This window comes from Ranitomeya variabilis, chromosome 1 (assembly GCF_051348905.1).
Source record: "Ranitomeya variabilis isolate aRanVar5 chromosome 1, aRanVar5.hap1, whole genome shotgun sequence".
Lineage (NCBI taxonomy): Eukaryota > Metazoa > Chordata > Amphibia > Anura > Dendrobatidae > Ranitomeya > Ranitomeya variabilis.
The window spans coordinates 436,027,875-436,047,998 of NC_135232.1; positions in this window are offsets into that span (position 1 = coordinate 436,027,875).

Genomic DNA, 20,124 nt, shown 5'->3' on the forward strand with positions numbered 1-20,124 from the left:
TCCCGGAGGCCACCGCATCGCACCTATTGAGCTGCCTCCGGGAAAATGGCCGCTGCATTGCACCGATGGAGTTGCGGCGGGGCCTCCAGGGCTAAGGAGATGCCGGAGGAGCCCCAACTGGATAAAGATATGCCGCCGCCACCGCCACCCCACAGCACAGAGGCCCCACACAGAAGAGGAGCCGCCGCACCAGAGCACAGCAGCCGCCGCCGCCACTCCCAGCACTGAGACCCCCACGCTGCACCGCTACGATAAGGTAATGGGGGATACTCACTTTCCTGTGAGACGCCCCCTCGTCATCAGGATCACTCCCCCCCCCCCAAAAGGCACATATTCACCGGCCCTATAAGACGACATAGGGTGTATAAGAAGACCCCCGACTTTTAAGAAGATTTTATATTTTAACTGGTAAAGTTGGGGGGTCGTCTTATACGCCCAGTCGTCTTATACGCCGGAAAATACGGTATATCCATATTTTTTATTTTAATTCTTTATTTTACACATGAATATGGTTCCGATACCGATTCCCGATACCACAAAATTATCGGAACTCGGTATCGGAATTCCGATACCGCAAGTATCGGCCGATACCCGATACTTGCGGTATCGGAATGCTCAACACTAGTCATTAATTGATTTTGCGTTATTGCAGTCTGTGCCACCTTTGTCGTGCCTTCTGTGCCTTCTGTTGCTACTACTGCTAATGTTACAAACAATTTTTTAAATGTGGAGACTCTAAGTTGGATCTCCATCTGGTTGGTTGCTGTAGTGGAGGGTGTGTCAGGGGCCTATTATACCGTTTATACTCTGTTGAATTTGATGCCAGTTTAGGGGCGTGTGACAATAATTTTTTGAAATGTGAAGAATGGAAGTTGGGTCTTCATCTAGTGGGTTGCCTGTAGTGGAAGGTGTGTCAGAGGCCTATTATACTGTTTCTACTCTGTGAAAATTGATGCCAGTTTAGGGGTGTGTGACAATAATTTTTTGAAATGAGGAGAATGCAAGTTCGGTCTCCTTCATGTGTGTTGCCTGTAGAAGTAGGGCTCCCAGACAGACAGGCCTGCACTTACTTTCACTCAACTACCTGTGGTACTATCCTTACATTTTTCTACCAATAGTATGCTATAAAACTGATGTTTGTGCATCTGAGCATGGCTGGGAAAAAAAAATTGCAGTTGTTGCATGAGGTATCAGGGCTCCCATCAAAAAAGGCTTACACGGCTCCGTTAGCCACCAGGTCTTCATTGAAACTTTAATTCAAAGCTGTAAATGCTGGCCCATACCTTGTGTCATGATGTGACCGAAGCGGCGTGACACGACCTCACCGTAGGTCAGTCGCCAGCAGTACAACAAACAAGGGAACACAAGGGACACCATAACAACGGTGGGCCCTGCGATAGGGAACGGGGAGATGGACACCTCCTGCACTCTCCTAAGGATGTGCCCTGATCTCCCTGACGTCCCTATACAGGTTTTTCAACCTGTCGCCAAGCGGGATACCTAAGCCCTTGCTTGCCCTGCACCCATGCCTGGGTAGGGAATTGGCAAGCAAGAGCACTGGTCCCACCACTGCACTAATAAAACACCAAGGGAAGGTATGACAGACAGGGTATAGGAAAATAACACTTAGCTTATTACTGCAAAGCACAGCACAGCAGGAAAGAAACACCAGACACACTGGACTCAGCTGAAGAACTACTGCTCCCAGCAAGCTCCTCCCAGCTTGTTGGCTGCAGAATGAACTAACACCGACAGTCAGCTGATGCACCAGGTGACCTCTTAAAGGATGGTGGGAGTGGTCACCATCCACAATAGCTGACCCAGCAGCAATACAATGCAATACACCAGCAGGCCACCAGGGAATCTGCATTAACCCTTAATGACCTGAAAGGAAAAAGGTTTTAAACTGAGGGAAACTAGATCTGCCACAAATCCAAAAATGGATCGTGACACCCTGATACCTCATGCATGGCCCATGGCTGACTTCTTCTGTGCCATTATGAAATGTTCTACTGTGGGTCAATTGATCAGTCAACTACCTGTGTTACTTTCTTTATATTTTTCTACCAAACATACTCTATGAAACTTATCTTTGTGCCATCAGAGTGTGGCTGGGAAAAAACATGTTGCATGAGGTATCAATGCTCACAGGAAAGAAGGATTACACAGCTCACTTAATCACCAGGTCTTTTTTGAAACTTCAATTCAAATCTGTAAATGTTGGTCAGACCCTGATACCTCATGCATGTCCCATGTCTGACTGCTTCTGTGCCATTATAAAATGTGCTACTACTTTATATAAATTGACCTGTCAACAACCGGTGTTACTTTCCCTACATTTTCCTACCAATAGTACACTGTGAAACTGAGGTTTGTGCCATCTGAGTGTGGATGGGAAAAAAAAATAATTGGAGCTGTTGCATGAGGTATCAGAGCTCGCAGCAAAGAAGGCTTACATCACTTCCTAACCACCAGGTTTTTATTGAAACTTCAATTCAAAGCTGTAAATGCTTGCGCAAACCCTAATACCTCATAGTAACATAGTGACATAGCAACATGGTACTTAAGGTCGAAGGAAGACTTTAAGTCCATCTAGTTCAACCCATAGCCTGACATGTTGATCCAGAGGAAGGCAAAAAAAAAACCCATGCGGCAAACACTAAGCTCCACATTGGGGAAAAAAATTCCTTCCCGACTCCATATACGGCAGACAGACTAGTTCCTTGGATCAACGCCCTATCAAGGAATCTAGTATATATAACCTGTAATGTTATACTTTTCAAGAATGGCACCCAGTCCCTTCTTAAATTTTAGTAGTAAATCACTCATTACAACATAATATGGCAGAGAGCTCCATAGTCTCACTGCTCTTACAGTGCCCAGTGCCAGTGCCTATGAGTATGCCCCCCCGCCTGATGAAGGAACCAGCACTTTCATCTGCACCTTCCTCTTTGTCCCCGTGTAAGGTGGTATAGTATGCGGGAAAGGGAACCTGACTATCAGCAGGGTCAGATTCTGGCTGTGTAGAGTGCAAGGGGAATGTAGTGGTCTGGGTCAATGTACCAGCAGACTCATCTAGCAGTGGCTGGGCAATGGGCAGGATGAGGAGGAAACACAGATATAGGCCCAAATAATAAAGTGGGCTAAATGCAGTTCAAAATTGGTAACAGGACTAAAGTGGTGGCATTGCTTTGTTCAGTGGAGGACAATTGTAAGGAGTGGCTGACACAGTGAGTAGGCCCAAATAAGTAAGTAGGCTTAATGCAGTTCAAAATTGGTAACAGGACTAAACTGGCAGCGTTGCTTTGTTCAGCGGAGGACAATTGTAAGGAGAGGCTGACACAGTGAGTAGGCCCAAATAAGTAAGTAGGCTAAATGCAGTTCAAAATTGGTAACAGGACTAAACTGGCGGCATTGCTTTGTTCAGCGGAGGACAATTGTAAGGAGTGGCTGACACAGTGAGTAGGTCCAAATAAGCAAGTTGGCTAAAAGCAGTTCAAAATGGTAACAGGACTAAATAGACGGCGTTTCTTTGTTCAGCGGATGACAATTGTAAGGAGTGGCTGACACATTGAGTAGGCCCAAATAAGTAAGTAGGCTAAATGCAGTTCAAAAATGGTAACAGGACTAACCAGGTGGTATTACTTTGTTCAGCGGAGGACAACTGTAAGGAGAGGTTGACACAGTGAGTAGGCCCAAATAAGCAAGTTGGCTAAAAGCAGTTCAAAATTGGAAACAGGACTAAACTGGTGGCATTGCTTTGCTCAGCGGAGGACAATTGTAAGGAGTGGCTGACACAGTGAGTAGCCCCAAAAAAGTAAGTAGGTTAAATGCAGTTCAAAAATGGTAACAGGACTAATTAGGCGGCATTGCTTTGTTTAGCGGGGGACAACTGTAAGGAGAGGCTGACACATTGAGTAGGCCCAAATAAGTAAGTAGGCTAAATGCAGTTCAAAAATGGTAACAGGACTAACCAGGGGGCATTGCTTTGTTCAGCGGAGGACAACTGTAAGGAGAGGCTGACACAATGAGTAGGCCCAAATAAGCAAGTTGGCTAAAAGCAGTTCAAAATTGGTAACAGGACTAAACTGGCGGCGTTGCTTTGTTCAGCGGAGGACAATTGTAAGGAGTGGCTGACACAGTGAGTAGGCCCAAATAAGTAAGTAGGCTAAATGCAGTTCAAAATTGGTAACAGGACTAAACTGGCGGCATTGCTTTGTTCAGCGGAGGACAATTGTAAGGAATGGCTGACACAGTGAGTAGGCCCAAATAAGCAAGTTGGCTAAAAGCAGTTCAAAATTGGTAACAGGATTAAACTGGTGGCATTGCTTTGTTCAGCGGAGGACAATTGTAAGGAGTGGCTGACACAGTGAGTAGGCCCAAATAATTAAGTAGGCTAAATGCAGTTCAAAAATGGTAACAGGACTAACCAGGCAGCATTGCTTTGTTCAGCGGAGGTCAACTGTAAGGAGAGGCTGACACAGTGAGTAGGCCCAAATAAGTAAGTTGGCTAAATGCAGTTCAAAAATAGTAACAGGACTAACAAGGCGGCATTGCTTTGTACAGCGGTGGACAACTGTAAGGAGAGGCTGACACAGTGAGTAGGCCCAAATAAGCAAGTTAAAAGCAGTTCAAAATTGGTAACAGGACTAAACTTGCGGCATTGCTTTGTTCAGCGGAGGACAATTGTTAGGAGTGGCTGACAAAGTGAGTAGGCCCAAATAAGTAAGTAGGCTAAATGCAGTTCAAAATTGGTAGCAGTACTAAACTGGTGGCATTGCTTTGTTCAGCGGAGGACAACTGTAAGGAGAGGCTGACACAGTGATTAGGCCCAAATAAGCAAGTTGGGTAAAAGCAGTTCGAAAATGGTAATAGGACTAAACTGGCGGCGTTGCTTTGTTCAGCGGAGGACAATTGTAAGGAGTGGCTGACACAGTGAGTAGGCCCAAATAAGTAAGTAGGCCTGATGCAGTTCAAAATTGGTAACAGTACTAAACTGGCGGCATTGCTTTGTTCAGCGGAGGACAACTGTAAGGAGAGGCTGACACAGTAAGTAGGCCCAAATAAGTTAGTAGGCTAAATGCAGTTAAAAAATGGTAACAGGACTAACCAGGCGGCTTTGCTTTGTTCAGCGGAGGACAACTGTAAGGAGAGGCTGACAGTGAGTAGGCCCAAATAAGTAAGTAGGCTAAATGCATTTCAAAAATGGTAATAGGACTAAACTGGCAGCATTGCTTTGTTCAGCGGAGGACAATTGTAAGGAGTGGCTGACACAGTGAGTAGGCCCAAATAAGTAAGTAGGCCTAATGCAGTTCAAAATTGGTAACAGTACTAAACTGACGGCATTGCTTTGTTCAGCGGAGGACAACTGTAAGGAGAGGCTGACACAGTAAGTAGGCCCAAATAAGTTAGTAGGCTAAATGCAGTTAAAAAATGGTAACAGGACTAACCAGGCGGCTTTGCTTTGTTCAGCGGAGGACAACTGTAAGGAGAGGCTGACACAGTGAGTAGGTCCAAATAAGTAAGTAGGCTAAATGCATTTCAAAATTGGTAACAGGACTAAACTGGCGGCATTGTTTTGTTCAGCGGAGGACAATTGTAAGGAGTGGCTGACACAGTGAGTAGGCCCAAATAAGCAAGTTGGCTAAAAGCAGTTCAAAATTGGTAACAGGACTAAACAGCCGGTGTCTCTTTGTTCAGCGGAGGACAATTGTAAGGAGTGGCTGACACAGTGAGTAGGCCCAAATAAGTAAGTACGCTAAATGCAGTTCAAAATTGGTAACAGGACTAAACTCGCGGCATTGCTTTGCTCAGCGGAGGACAATTGTAGGGAGTGGCTGACACAGTGAGAAGGCCCAAATAAGCAAGGTGGCTAAAAGCAATTCAAAATTGGTAACAGGACTAACCAGCCAGCGTTTCTTTGTTCAGCGGAGGACAATTGTAAGGAGTGGCTGACATAGTGAGTAGGCCCAAATAAGTAAGTAGGCTAAATGCAGTTCAAAAATGGTAACAGGACTAACCAGGCGGCATTGCTTTGTTCTGCGGAGGACAACTGTAAGGAATGGCTGACACAGTGAGTAGGCCCAAATAAGTAAGTAGGCCTAATGCAGTTCAAAATTGGTAACAGTACTAAACTGACGGCATTGCTTTATTCAGCGGAGGACAACTGTAAGGAGAGGCTGACACAGTAAGTAGGCCCAAATAAGTTAGTAGGCTAAATGCAGTTAAAAAATGGTAACAGGACTAACCAGGCGGCTTTGCTTTGTTCAGCGGAGGACAACTGTAAGGAGAGGCTGACACAGTGAGTAGGTCCAAATAAGTAAGTAGGCTAAATGCATTTCAAAATTGGTAACAGGACTAAACTGGCGGCATTGTTTTGTTCAGCGGAGGACAATTGTAAGGAGTGGCTGACACAGTGAGTAGGCCCAAATAAGCAAGTTGGCTAAAAGCAGGTCAAAAATTGGTAACAGGACTAAACAGCCGGTGTCTCTTTGTTCAGCGGAGGACAATTGTAAGGAGTGGCTGACACAGTGAGTAGGCCCAAATAAGTAAGTACGCTAAATGCAGTTCAAAATTGGTAACAGGACTAAACTCGCGGCATTGCTTTGCTCAGCGGAGGACAATTGTAGGGAGTGGCTGACACAGTGAGAAGGCCCAAATAAGCAAGGTGGCTAAAAGCAGTTCAAAATTGGTAACAGGACTAACCAGCCAGCGTTTCTTTGTTCAGCGGAGGACAATTGTAAGGAGTGGCTGACATAGTGAGTAGGCCCAAATAAGTAAGTAGGCTAAATGCAGTTCAAAAATGGTAACAGGACTAACCAGGCGGCATTGCTTTGTTCTGCGGAGGACAACTGTAAGGAGTGGCTGACACAGTGAGTAGGCCCAAATAAGTAAGTAGGCTAAATGCAGTTCAAAATTGGTAACATGACTAAACAGGTGTGTAATAATTAAAGGGGATAACTCAGGAAACTCTTTGCGTGGAATAAGACAACTACAGGACACAGTTTTATAAGTGGTAAAGTCTATATTATCACACGGTGATTCAAACAGGTGCAGAGAGAAACTCAAGTCCACAACACTTGGTGCAAATATCAAATGCAGCTCAGCAGTCTATAGGGAACTTCAGAGGAAAATGCAATCACGCAGAAAGTCTATGAAGCACAATTATTCTTGAGGATACTTGACACGAATAAGTCTTGCTTAGTCCAAAACACAGATAGATATGCTTATAAGGCAGTTCAAATAATATCTTAGCTCAACCAGGGAGGTCTGGGTAATAGTCTCAGGATCTTGCAGAGCAGAAACAGCTTACATGTCCAGCAAATGCAGATGGAAGTAAACACGAGCAGCAGATGAAGGAGGATTACTGGAACTGGTGTATGCAGCTGGAACTCAGAGCAGAGTAACAGGATAACCCCACAGGTTCACAGGAGCAGGTATATAGCCAGGGAGTCAGTAGAGGTCAGGAGCTGGATGCAAAGCAGAATACTCTAGCACAGACTGAAGGCTGGGGTGGAGTTTTATAGCAGGAAGAACAGTGCACATGAGACCAAAGACGCCATCTTGGAAAAAAACAGTAATGCACAAAAAGGTAATAAAAAATGTTCAGAGTTCTGACAAGGCGGCATTGCTTTGTTCAGCAGAGGACAACTGTAAGGAGAGGCTGACACAGTGAGTAGGCCCAAAAAAGTAAGTAGGCTAAATGCAGTTCAAAGTTGGTAGCAGTACTAAACTGGTGGCATTGCTTTGTTCAGCGGAGGACAACTGTAATGAGAGGCTGACACAGTAAGTAGGCCCAAATAAGTAAGTAGGCTAAATGCAGTTAAAAAATGGTAACAGGACTAACCAGGCGGCATTGCTTTATTCAGCGGAGGACAACTGTAAGGAGAGGCTGACACAGTGATTAGGCCCAAATAAGCAAGTTGGGTAAAAGCAGATCAAAAATGGTAATAGGACTAAACTGGCGGCGTTGCTTTGTTCAGCGGAGGACAATTGTAAGGAGTGGCTGACACAGTGAGTAGGCCCAAATAAATAAGTAGGCCTAATGCAGTTCAAAATTGGTAACAGTACTAAACTGGCGGCATTGCTTTGTTCAGCGGAGGACAACTGTAAGGAGAGGCTGACACAGTAAGTAGGCCCAAATAAGTTAGTAGGCTAAATGCAGTTAAAAAATGGTAACAGGACTAACTAGGCGGCTTTGCTTTGTTCAGCGGAGGACAACTGTAAGGTGAGGCTGACACAGTGAGCAGGCCCAAATAAGTAAGTAGGTTAAATGCATTTCAAAATTGGTAACAGGACTAAACTGGCGGCATTGTTTTGTTCAGCGGAGGACAACTGTAAGGAGTGGCTGACACAGTGAGTAGCCCCAAATAAGTAAGAAGGCTAAATGCAGTTCAAAAATGGTAACAGGACTAACCAGGCGGCGTTGCTTTGTTCAGCGGAGGACAATTGTAAGGAGTGGCTGACACAGTGAGTAGGCCCAAATAAGTAAGTAGGTTAAATGCAGTTCAAAATTGGTAACATGACTAAACTGGCGCGATTGCTTTGTTCAGCGGAGGACAATTGTAAGGAGTGGCTGACACAGTGAGTAGGCCCAAATAAGCAAGATGGCTAAAAGCAGTTCAAAATTGGTAACAGGACTAACGAGCCAGCATTTCTTTGTTCAGCGGAGGACAATTGTAAGGAGTGGCTGACACAGTGAGTAGGCCCAAATAAGTAAGTACGCTAAATGCAGTTCAAAATTGGTAACAGGACTAAACTCGCGGCATTGCTTTGCTCAGCGGAGGACAATTGTAGGGAGTGGCTGACACAGTGAGAAGGCCCAAATAAGCAAGGTGGCTAAAAGCAGTTCAAAATTGGTAACAGGACTAAACAGCCAGCGTTTCTTTGTTCAGCGGAGGACAACTGTAAGGAGTGGCTGACACAGTGAGTAGGCCCAAATAAGTAAGTAGGCTAAATGCAGTTCAAAAATGGTGACAGGACTAACCAGGCGGCATTGCTTTGTTCTGCGGAGGACAACTGTAAGGAGTGGCTGACACAGTGAGTAGGCCCAAATAAGTAAGTAGGCTAAATGCAGTTCAAAATTGGTAACATGACTAAACAGGTGTATAATAATTATAGGGGATAACTCAGGAAACTCTTTGCGTGGAATAAGACAACTACAGGACACAGTTTTATAAGTGGTAAATAGGGTTGAGCGAAACGGGTCGATCATTTTCAAAAGTCGCCGACTTTTGGCTAAGTCGGCGTCTCATGAAACCCGATCCGACCCCTGTGCTTGTCGGCCATGCGGTACGCGACTTTCGCGCCAAAGTCGCGTTTCAATGACGCGAAAAGCGCCATTTCTCAGCCAATGAAGGTGAACGCAGAGTGTGGGCAGCGTGATGACATAGATCCTGGTCCCCACCATCTTAGAGAAGGGCATTGCAGTGATTGGCTTGCTGTCTGCGGCGTCACAGGGGCTATAAAGGGGCGTTCCCGCCGACCGCCATCTTACTGCTGCTGATCTGAGCTTAGGGACAGGTTGCTGCCGCTTCGTCAGAAGCAGGGAGAGCGTTAGGCAGGGTCCACTAACCACCAAACCGCTTGTGCTGCAGCGATTTCCACTGTCCAACACCACCTTCGGTGTGCAGGGACTGTGGAAGCTATTTTTTTTTTTTTTTCCCCTCAGCGCTGTAGCTCATTGGGCTGCCCTAGAAGGCTCCGTGATAGCTGTATTGCTGTGTGTACGCCACTGTGGAAACCAACTGCTTTTTTCAAAGCACATATCCTCTTGTTCCTTCCTTTCTGCACAGCTATCTTTTTTGTTTGTCCACACTTTTTATTTAATTTGTGCATCAGTCCACTCCTATTGCTGCCTGCCATACCTGGCTTAGATTACTGCAGGGAGATAGTAATTGTAGGACAGTCCCTGTTTTTTTTGTTTTTTTTTTGTGGGAGATTAAGATTGGCATTTCTGCTACAGTGCCATCCCTGTGTGTGCCATCTCTCACTGAGTGGGCCATAGAAAGCCTATTTATTTTTTTCGTGATTTGTGTTCTAAATTCTACCTCAACACAAAAACACTACATCAATCAGTGGGAGAAAAATATTGGCCTCAGTCAGGGCTTGTGTGCCACTGCTGTGTGTGCTATCTCTCATTCAGTGGGCTATAGAAAGCCTATTTATTTTTTTATTTTTTTTAATATTATTTGGTTTCTAAAGTCTCCCTGAAAAAAAAAAAAATACATAAAAAAACAGTGGGAGAGTAATATTGCCCTTTCAGCTTGTGTGCCAGTCTTGACTCCTGGGTGTGCCACCTCTCTCTCTCATTCAGTGGGCCATAGAAAGGCTATTTTTTTGGGGTTTTTTTTTAATATTATTTGGTTTCTAAAGTCTCCCTGAAAAAAAAAAAAAAAAACATAAAAAAACAGTGGGAGAGTAATATTGCCCTTTCAGCTTGTGTGCCAGTCTTGACTCCTGGGTGTGCCACCTCTCTCCCTCTCATTCAGTGGGCCATAGAAAGCCTATTTATTTTTTTTTTTAAATATTATTGGGTTTCTAAAGTCTCCCTTAAAAAACAAAAAATACATAAAAAAACAGTGGGAGAGTAATATTGCCCTTTCAGCTTGTGTGCCAGTCTTGACTCCTGGGTGTGCCACCTCTCTCTCATTCAGTGGGCCATAGAAAGCATTTTTTTTTTTTTTCCTTGATTTGTGTTCTAAAATCTACCTCAACACAAAAACACTACATCAATCAGTGGGAGAAAAATATTGGCCTCAGTCAGGGCTTGTGTGCCACTGCTGTGTGTGCTATCTCTCATTCAGTGGGCTATAGAAAGCCTATTTATTTATTTATTTTTTTTCTTATTATTTGGTTTCTAAAGTCTCCCTGAAAAAAAAAAAAATAAATAAAAAAACAGTGGGAGAGTAATATTGCCCTTTCAGCTTGTGTGCCAGTCTTGACTCCTGGGTGTGCCACCTCTCTCCCTCTCATTCAGTGGGCCATAGAAAGCCTTTTTTTTTTTTTTTTTTTTTTTAAATATTATTGGGTTACTAAAGTCTCCCTTAAAAAACAAAAAATACATAAAAAAACAGTGGGAGAGTAATATTGCCCTTTCAGCTTGTGTGCCAGTCTTGACTCCTGGGTGTGCCACCTCTCTCTCTCATTCAGTGGGCCATAGAAAGGCTATTTTTTTTTTTGTTTTTTTTTAATATTATTTGGTTTCTAAAGTCTCCCTGAAAAAAAAAAAAAAAACATAAAAAAACAGTGGGAGAGTAATATTGCCCTTTCAGCTTGTGTGCCAGTCTTGACTCCTGGGTGTGCCACCTCTCTCTCATTCAGTGGGCCATAGAAAGCATTTTTTTTTTTTCCTTGATTTGTGTTCTAAAATCTACCTCAACACAAAAACACTACATCAATCAGTGGGAGAAAAATATTGGCCTCAGTCAGGGCTTGTGTGCCACTGCTGTGTGTGCTATCTCTCATTCAGTGGGCTATAGAAAGCCTATTTATTTATTTATTTTTTTTCTTATTATTTGGTTTCTAAAGTCTCCCTGAAAAAAAAATAAATAAATAAAAAAACAGTGGGAGAGTAATATTGCCCTTTCAGCTTGTGTGCCAGTCTTGACTCCTGGGTGTGCCACCTCTCTCTCTCATTCAGTGGGCCATAGAAAGGCTATTTTTTTTTTTGTTTTTTTTAATATTATTTGGTTTCTAAAGTCTCCCTGAAAAAAAAAAAAAAAACATAAAAAAACAGTGGGAGAGTAATATTGCCCTTTCAGCTTGTGTGCCAGTCTTGACTCCTGGGTGTGCCACCTCTCTCTCATTCAGTGGGCCATAGAAAGCATTTTTTTTTTTTTCCCTTGATTTGTGTTCTAAAATCTACCTCAACACAAAAACACTACATCAATCAGTGGGAGAAAAATATTGGCCTCAGTCAGGGCTTGTGTGCCACTGCTGTGTGTGCTATCTCTCATTCAGTGGGCTATAGAAAGCCTATTTATTTATTTATTTTTTTTCTTATTATTTGGTTTCTAAAGTCTCCCTGAAAAAAAATAAAATAAATAAAAAAACAGTGGGAGAGTAATATTGCCCTTTCAGCTTGTGTGCCAGTCTTGACTCCTGGGTGTGCCACCTCTCTCCCTCTCATTCATTGGGCCATAGAAAGCCTTTTTTTTTTTTTTTTTTTTAAATATTATTGGGTTTCTAAAGTCTCCCTTAAAAAACAAAAAATACATAAAAAAACAGTGGGAGAGTAATATTGCCCTTTCAGCTTGTGTGCCAGTCTTGACTCCTGGGTGTGCCACCTCTCTCTCTCATTCAGTGGGCCATAGAAAGGCTATTTTTTTTTGGTTTTTTTAATATTATTTGGTTTCTAAAGTCTCCCTGAAAAAAAAAAAAACTTAAAAAAACAGTGGGAGAGTAATATTGCCCTTTCAGCTTGTGCGCCAGTCTTGACTCCTGGGTGTGCCACCTCTCTCTCTCTAATTGTGGGCCATAGAAAGCCTTTTTTTTTTTTTTTTTTTTTTTATATTATTTGGTTTCTAAAGTCTCCCTGAGAAAAAAAAAAAAATAAATTAGGTGGGAGATTAATATTGACATTAGTGCTTGAGTGACAGTCCTGCGTGTGTGTCATCTCTGTGATTTTGTGCCACAGAAAACAGAGTGTGTAACATTGTGCCTGATTTTCCTTGTGGTCTCACCAACCTGTTAAGGGATATTGAAATCATACTGAAGTTATAGCTCACCGTGTAAGTTGTTTGACAGCAACAAATAAAGTTACTTTGGTTAAGATTTTAAAACAATGAGGAAGTCTGGTGCAAGAGGTCGTCGTGGGCGTTCATTGTCAGCTGGTAATGATGGTAGTGGTAGTGGAGCATCAGGTGGTCGTGGGGATAAAAATATTCCACCTAAGTCTGGAGCTGTGGAGCCAGTTTCGTCGTCAGGCTACACAAGGCCTCGAACGCTCTCTTTTCTGGGAGTAGGAAAACCGCTTTTAAAGGCGGAGCAGCAACAGCAAGTTTTGGCTTACATTGCAGACTCAGCCTCTAGCTCTTTTGCCTCCTCTTCAGAAACTGGTAAATGTAAAAGCAGCGCGTCACTTGTGGATGTTCACGGTCAGGGACAAGTCGCTTCCTTGTCCTCCTCAGCAAAAACTACAACAAGAGAGAAGGATGCAGCAGGCGACACAACGGGTCACTCCATGGAGCTCTTTACACATACCGTCCCTGGCTTAGAAAGTGAAACATTTAACAGGCCATGCCCATTACAAGTAGATTCTGACATGGAGTGCACTGATGCACAGCCACAGCCAGAGTACTATGCTGCTCCTTTGACTCAGACCACCACATTGCCCTCTCAGGGTACAGATCCACAATCAGACCCTGATGAGACTATGTTGCCCCGCCACGAACGCTATACCACCGACCGACACAGTGACACAGACGAAGTTGCACACGAGCTCGAAGAGGAGGTAATAGATGACCCAGTTATTGACCCCGATTGGCAGCCATTGGGGGAACAGGGTGCAGGCGGCAGTAGTTCAGAAGCGGAGGTGGAGGAGGGGCCGCAGCAGGCATCAACATCGCAACAGGTTCCATCTGCCGGGCCCGTATCTGGCCCAAAACGCGTGTCAAAGCCAAAACCTGTTGGAGCACAGCGTTGCCATCCGGTTAAAGCTCAGTCTGCAATCCCTGAAAAGGGATCCGAGTCTAGGAAGAGTGCAGTCTGGCATTTTTTTAAACAACATCCAACTGATCAGCGCAAAGTCATCTGTCAAAAATGTTCAACTAGCTTAAGCAGAGGTCAGAATCTGAAAAGTCTAAATACTAGTTGCATGCATAGACACTTAACCACCATGCATTTTCAAGCCTGGACTAACTACCAAACGTCCCTCAAGGTTGTAGCACCCTCGGCCAATGAAGCTAGTCAGCAACGCAACATCCCTTCCGTCACTGTAAGGCCACCATTTTCCGCACCACCGGCAGTATCTGTGCAGGTTTCTTTGCCAGCCAAAAGCAGTCAGGGTCAGGGAATCACCAGTTTTGTAGGAGGAAATATTGCATCTAGGGCACCGGCGGAAACAATACCGTCTCCAACCGTCTCTCAGTCTGCCATGTACACCGGCACACCCGAAAGTTCCACGATCTCCAGCTCTCCAGTCCAGCTCACCCTACATGAGACTCTGGTTAGAAAAAGGAAGTACTTATCCTCGCATCCGCGTACACAGTGTTTTAACGCCCACATAGCTAGACTAATCTCGTTAGAGATGATGCCCTACCGGTTAGTTGAAAGCGAAGCTTTCAAAGCCCTGATGGAGTACGCTGAACCACGATACGAGCTACCCAGTCGACACTTTTTTTCCAGAAAAGCCATCCCAGCCCTGCACCAGCATGTTAAACAGCGCATCGTCCATGCACTCAGGCAATCTGTGAGTACAAAGGTGCACCTGACTACAGATGCATGGACCAGTAGGCATGGCCAGGGACGTTATGTATCCATCACGGCACACTGGGTGAATGTGGTGGATGCAGGGTCCACAGTCGACATCAATTTAGGGACAGTTGTGCCTAGCCCACGGTCTAGGAAACAGTTTGCTGTAGGCGTTCGCACCCCCTCCTCCTCCTCGTCCTCCTGCAGAAGCTACAGCTCTTCCACAGAACGCAGTCTGCCAACCACTCCATCGGCAGATGACACTGTTGCACACCAGTTGTCCCATTATGGGCCAGCTACTGCCAAGCGTCAGCAGGCTGTATTGGCTATGAAGTGTTTGGGCGACAACAGACACACCGCGGAAGTTCTGTCCGAGTTCTTGCAACAAGAAACGCAGTCGTGGCTGGGCACAGTAGATCTTGAGGCAGGCAAGGTAGTGAGTGATAACGGAAGGAATTTCATGGCTGCCATCTCCCTTTCCCAACTGAAACACATTCCTTGCCTGGCTCACACCTTAAACCTGGTGGTGCAGTGCTTATTGAAAACTTATCCTGGGTTCTCCGACCTGCTCCTCAAAGTGCGTGCACTTTGCTCACATATCCGACGTTCGCCTGTACACGCCAGCCGTATGCAGACCTATCAGCGGTCTTTGAACCTTCCCCAGCATCGCCTAATCATAGACGTTGCAACAAGGTGGAACTCAACACTGCACATGCTTCAGAGACTGTGCGAACAGAGGCGTGCTGTTATTTATTTGTGGGAGGATACACGGGCAGGCAGTAGGATGGCAGACATGGAGTTGTCAGGTGTGCAGTGGTCTAAGATACAAGACATGTGTCAAGTCCTTCAGTGTTTTGAGGAATGCACACGGCTGGTTAGTGCAGACAACGCCGTAATAAGCATGAGCATCCCCCTAATGCGTCTGCTGATGCAAAGTTTGACGCACATAAAGGAGCAGGCGTCTGCACCAGAGGAAGAGGAAAGCCTTGATGACAGTCAGCCATTGTCTGGTCAGGGCAGTGTACAGGACGAGGTAGCGGGCGAAGAGGAGGTGGAGGACGAGGAGGATGATGGGGATGAGTATATTTTTAATGCCGAACCTTTCCCGGGGGCACAGGAAATTGGTTGCGTGTCACGGCCGGGTTCTGGTTTTTTGAGGGACACAAGTGACGTAGATTTGCCTGCAACTGCCCCTCAACCAATCACAACCGGAGATTTGTCAACTGGAACTTTGGCCCACATGGCGGATTATGCCTTACGTATCCTAAAAAGGGACACACGCATTACGAAAATGATGAACGATGACGATTACTGGTTGGCCTGCCTCCTTGATCCACGCTATAAAGGCAAATTGCAAAATATTATGCCACATGAGAACTTGGAACTAATATTAGCAACCAAACAATCAACTCTTGTTGACCGTTTGCTTCAGGCATTCCCAGCACACAGCGCACGTGATCGTTCTCACACGAGCTCCAGGGGGCAGCAGACTAGGAGTGTTAGGGGTGCACACATCAGAAGTGGCGTTGGACAGAGGGGTTTTCTGACCAGGTTGTGGAGTGATTTTGCTATGACCGCAGACAGGACAGGTACTGCTGCATCAATTGAAAGTGACAGGAGACAACATTTGTCCAGTATGGTTACTAACTATTTTTCATCCCTTATCGATGTTCTCCCTCAACCGTCATTCCCATTTGATTACTGGGCCTCCAAATTAGACACCTGGCCAGAATTGGCAGAATATGCATTGCAGGAGCTTGCTTGCCCGGCAGCAAGTGTCCTATCAGAAAGAGTATTCAGTGCTGCAGGTTCAATATTAACCGAAAAAAGGACTCGTCTGGCTACCCAAAATGTTGACGATCTAACATTCATTAAAATGAACCACAACTGGATTTCGAAATCTTTTGCCCCACCTTGCCCGGCCGACACCTAGCTTTCCTATGAAAGGCTCTTGCCTGTGAATTACTTTTCTAATGTCTAATTTGCTGCAGCTGATTGTACAGCATACGACATGTTTACACCTCCCTAAATGGCCAAACTCCCCACACGGGGCCGTGGTATCGCGACTTGGCGCAAGCACCCGTGAGACTGCTGTTTGTCTGAAGAGGTGGGTGTGCTCGCTTTTGGTTGACGGCATTGCTACTGGGTCCCTCATAGTACAATGTAGTGTCTCTGGCGGTGGTGGTGCGCACCCAACGTCAGACACACCGTTGTAACATGAGGGGCCCTGGGGCGGTCCCGCCGGCCTCTAGAGAGTTCCCCCCTACCCCAGCTCAAAATGTGCTCTACCACATGCAAAATTATGTCGCACAGCTCCACCAATCTTTAGTCTATTCGCTGACATCATTCAATGTCTGGCACTGACAATACAAATTTGTAGACATCTATGATGCAACTTAAAGTAGTCTGTGTCTGTGTCCTATATTGGCACCATTAAATAGTTACTGCCAAATTACTATGTCAGAAACTCAGCAGATGAGCCCACCCCTGTACCTAAGTATGCCACCTTTTTTTTTGTTTTGGTTGTTTTGCGAGACATTAACATCTATTTATATTTTGGGAGTACTGGGACAGACACTCCTTGCACTACTCCTCCACTCACCACCAAGCTGCCCGTGTATCCATGTAACCGCTGTAAAACTGCCATGAGCCTATTGTTTGTTATTTTAGGCCTTTGATAGCCTGTCTGCGGTCCCTACTTTAAATACTCCTCCACTCACCACCAAGCTGCCTGCCCGTGTATCCATGTAACCGCTGTAAAACTGCCATGAGCTTATTGTTTGTTATTTTAGGCCTTTGAAGCCTGTCTGCGGTCCCTCCTTCCACTAGTCCTCCACTGACCAGACCACTGCTGCCCGTGTACCCCTGGAACCAATTATAAAGTGCCTACAGCCAGCCCATTTTTTTATGTTAGGCCTTTGAAGCCTGTCTGCGGTCCCTCCTTCCACTAGTCCTCCACTGGCCAGACCACTGCTGCCCGTGTACCCCTGGAACCAATTATAAAGTGCCTACAGCCAGCCCATTTTTTTATGTTAGGCCTTTGAAGCCTGTCTGCGGTCCCTCCTTCCACTAGTCCTCCACTGACCAGACCACTGCTGCCCGTGTACCCCTGGAACCAATTATAAAGTGCCTACAGCCAGCCCATTTTTTTATGTTAGGCCTTTGAAGCCTGTCTGCGGTCCCTCCTTCCACTAGTCCTCCACTGACCAGACCACTGCTGCCCGTGTACCCCTGGAACCAATTATAAAGTGCCTACAGCCAGCCCATTTTTTTATGTTAGGCCTTTGAAGCCTGTCTGCGGTCCCTCCTTCCACTAGTCCTCCACTGGCCAGACCACTGCTGCCCGTGTACCCCTGGAACCAATTATAAAGTGCCTACAGCCAGCCCATTTTTTTATGTTAGGCCTTTGAAGCCTGTCTGCGGTCCCTCCTTCCACTAGTCCTCCACTGACCAGACCACTGCTGCCCGTGTACCCCTGGAACCAATTATAAAGTGCCTACAGCCAGCCCATTTTTTTATGTTAGGCCTTTGAAGCCTGTCTGCGGTCCCTCCTTCCACTAGTCCTCCACTGACCAGACCACTGCTGCCCGTGTACCCCTGGAACCAATTATAAAGTGCCTACAGCCAGCCCATTTTTTTATGTTAAGCCTTTGAAGCCTGTCTGCGGTCCCTCCTTCCACTAGTCCTCCACTGACCAGACCACTGCTGCCCGTGTACCCCTGGAACCAATTATAAAGTGCCTACAGCCAGCCCATTTTTTTATGTTAGGCCTTTGAAGCCTGTCTGCGGTCCCTCCTTCCACTAGTCCTCCACTGGCCAGACCACTGCTGCCCGTGTACCCCTGGAACCAATTATAAAGTGCCTACAGCCAGCCCATTTTCTTATGTTAGGCCTTTGAAGCCTGTCTGCGGTCCCTACTTTAAATACTCCTCCACTCACCACCAAGCTGCCTGCCCGTGTATCCATGTAACCGCTGTAAAACTGCCATGAGCCTATTGTTTGTTATGTTAGGCCTTTGATAGCCTGTCTGCGGTCCCTACTTTAAATACTCCTCCACTCACCACCAAGCTGCCTGCCCGTCTATCCATGTAACCGCTGTAAAACTGCCATGAGCCTATTGTTTGTTATGTTAGGCCTTTGATAGCCTGTCTGCGGTCCTTACTTTAAATACTCCTCCACTCACCACCTAGCTGCCTGTGTATCCATGTAACCGCTGTAAAACTGCAATGAGCCTATTGTTTGTTATTTTAGGCCTTTGATAGCCTGTCTGCGGCCCCTACTTGCAATACTCCTCCACTGACCACAATGCTGCCTGGAGTGCCTGCCTGTGTATCCATGTAACCGATGTAAAACTGCCATGACTGCCTACTGTTTGTTATTTTAGGCCTTTGATAGCCTGTCTGCAGCCCCTACTTGCAATACTCCTCCACTGACCACAATGCTGCCTGGAGTGCCTGCCTGTGTATCCATGTAACCGATGTAAAACTGCCATGACTGCCTACTGTTTGTTATTTTAGGCCTTTGATAGCCTGTCTGCGGCCCCTACTTGCAATACTCCTCCACTGACCACAATGCTGCCTGCCTGTGTATCCATGTAACCGATGTAAAACTGCCATGACTGCCTACTGTTTGTTATTTTAGGCCTTTGATAGCCTGTCTGCGGCCCCTACTTGCAATACTCCTCCACTGACCACAATGCTGCCTGGAGTGCCTGCCTGTGTATCCATGTAACCGATGTAAAACTGCCATGACTGCCTACTGTTTGTTATTTTAGGCCTTTGATAGCCTGTCTGCAGCCCCTACTTGCAATACTCCTCCACTGACCACACCAATGCTGCCCGTGTACCCCTGGAACCTATTTAAAAGTTCATAGAGCCTAGTTATATATTTTATTTACTATTAATAAGGCCATGATGGACTACGCTGTACCACGCTACAAGCTAACCAGTCGACACTTCTTTTGCGAGAAAAGCCATCCCAACCCTCCACCAGCATGTAGAAGACCGCATTGTCCATGCACTCTGGCAATCTGTGAGTACAAAGGTGCACCTGACAACAGACGCATGGACCTGTAGGCATGGCCACGGAAGATTACGTGTCCATTACGGCGCAATGGGTTAATGTGTTGGATGCATGGTCCACAGGGGACAGCCTACTAAGTCTGTCTGCAGTCCCTAATTCAAATTGTCCTCCACTGTCTAAATCGGAGCTTCCACCTTCTGGCTTTCGGCCTATAGTATCAGAAATTAAACTGCATTTGGCCTTCAACTTTGGTTAGGGCCTACTAACGGCTTCTGCCCCTCCCTGGTGTTGCCCTCAACTAAATAAAGCTGAGCTTCAACCTTCTGCTCCAAATTACCATTTTAAAAAATGCAATAGGCTTTTCCGGCCTACTAAAGGTGTCTGTCTGTGTGCCCCTGCCTGGTGTTGTCCTCAACTGAATAAAGCTGAGCTTCAACCTTCCGGCTCTCATTAAGTGGTTTTTAAAAAACAAAATGGTGGTTAGGGCCTACTAACGGCTTCTGCCCCTCCCTGGTGTTGCCCTCAACTAAATAAAGCTGAGCTTCAACCTTCTGCTCCAAATTACCATTTTAAAAAATGCAATAGGCTTTTCCGGCCTACTAAAGGTGTCTGTCTGTGTGCCCCTGCCTGGTGTTGTCCTCAACTGAATAAAGCTGAGCTTCAACCTTCCGGCTCTCATTAAGTGGTTTT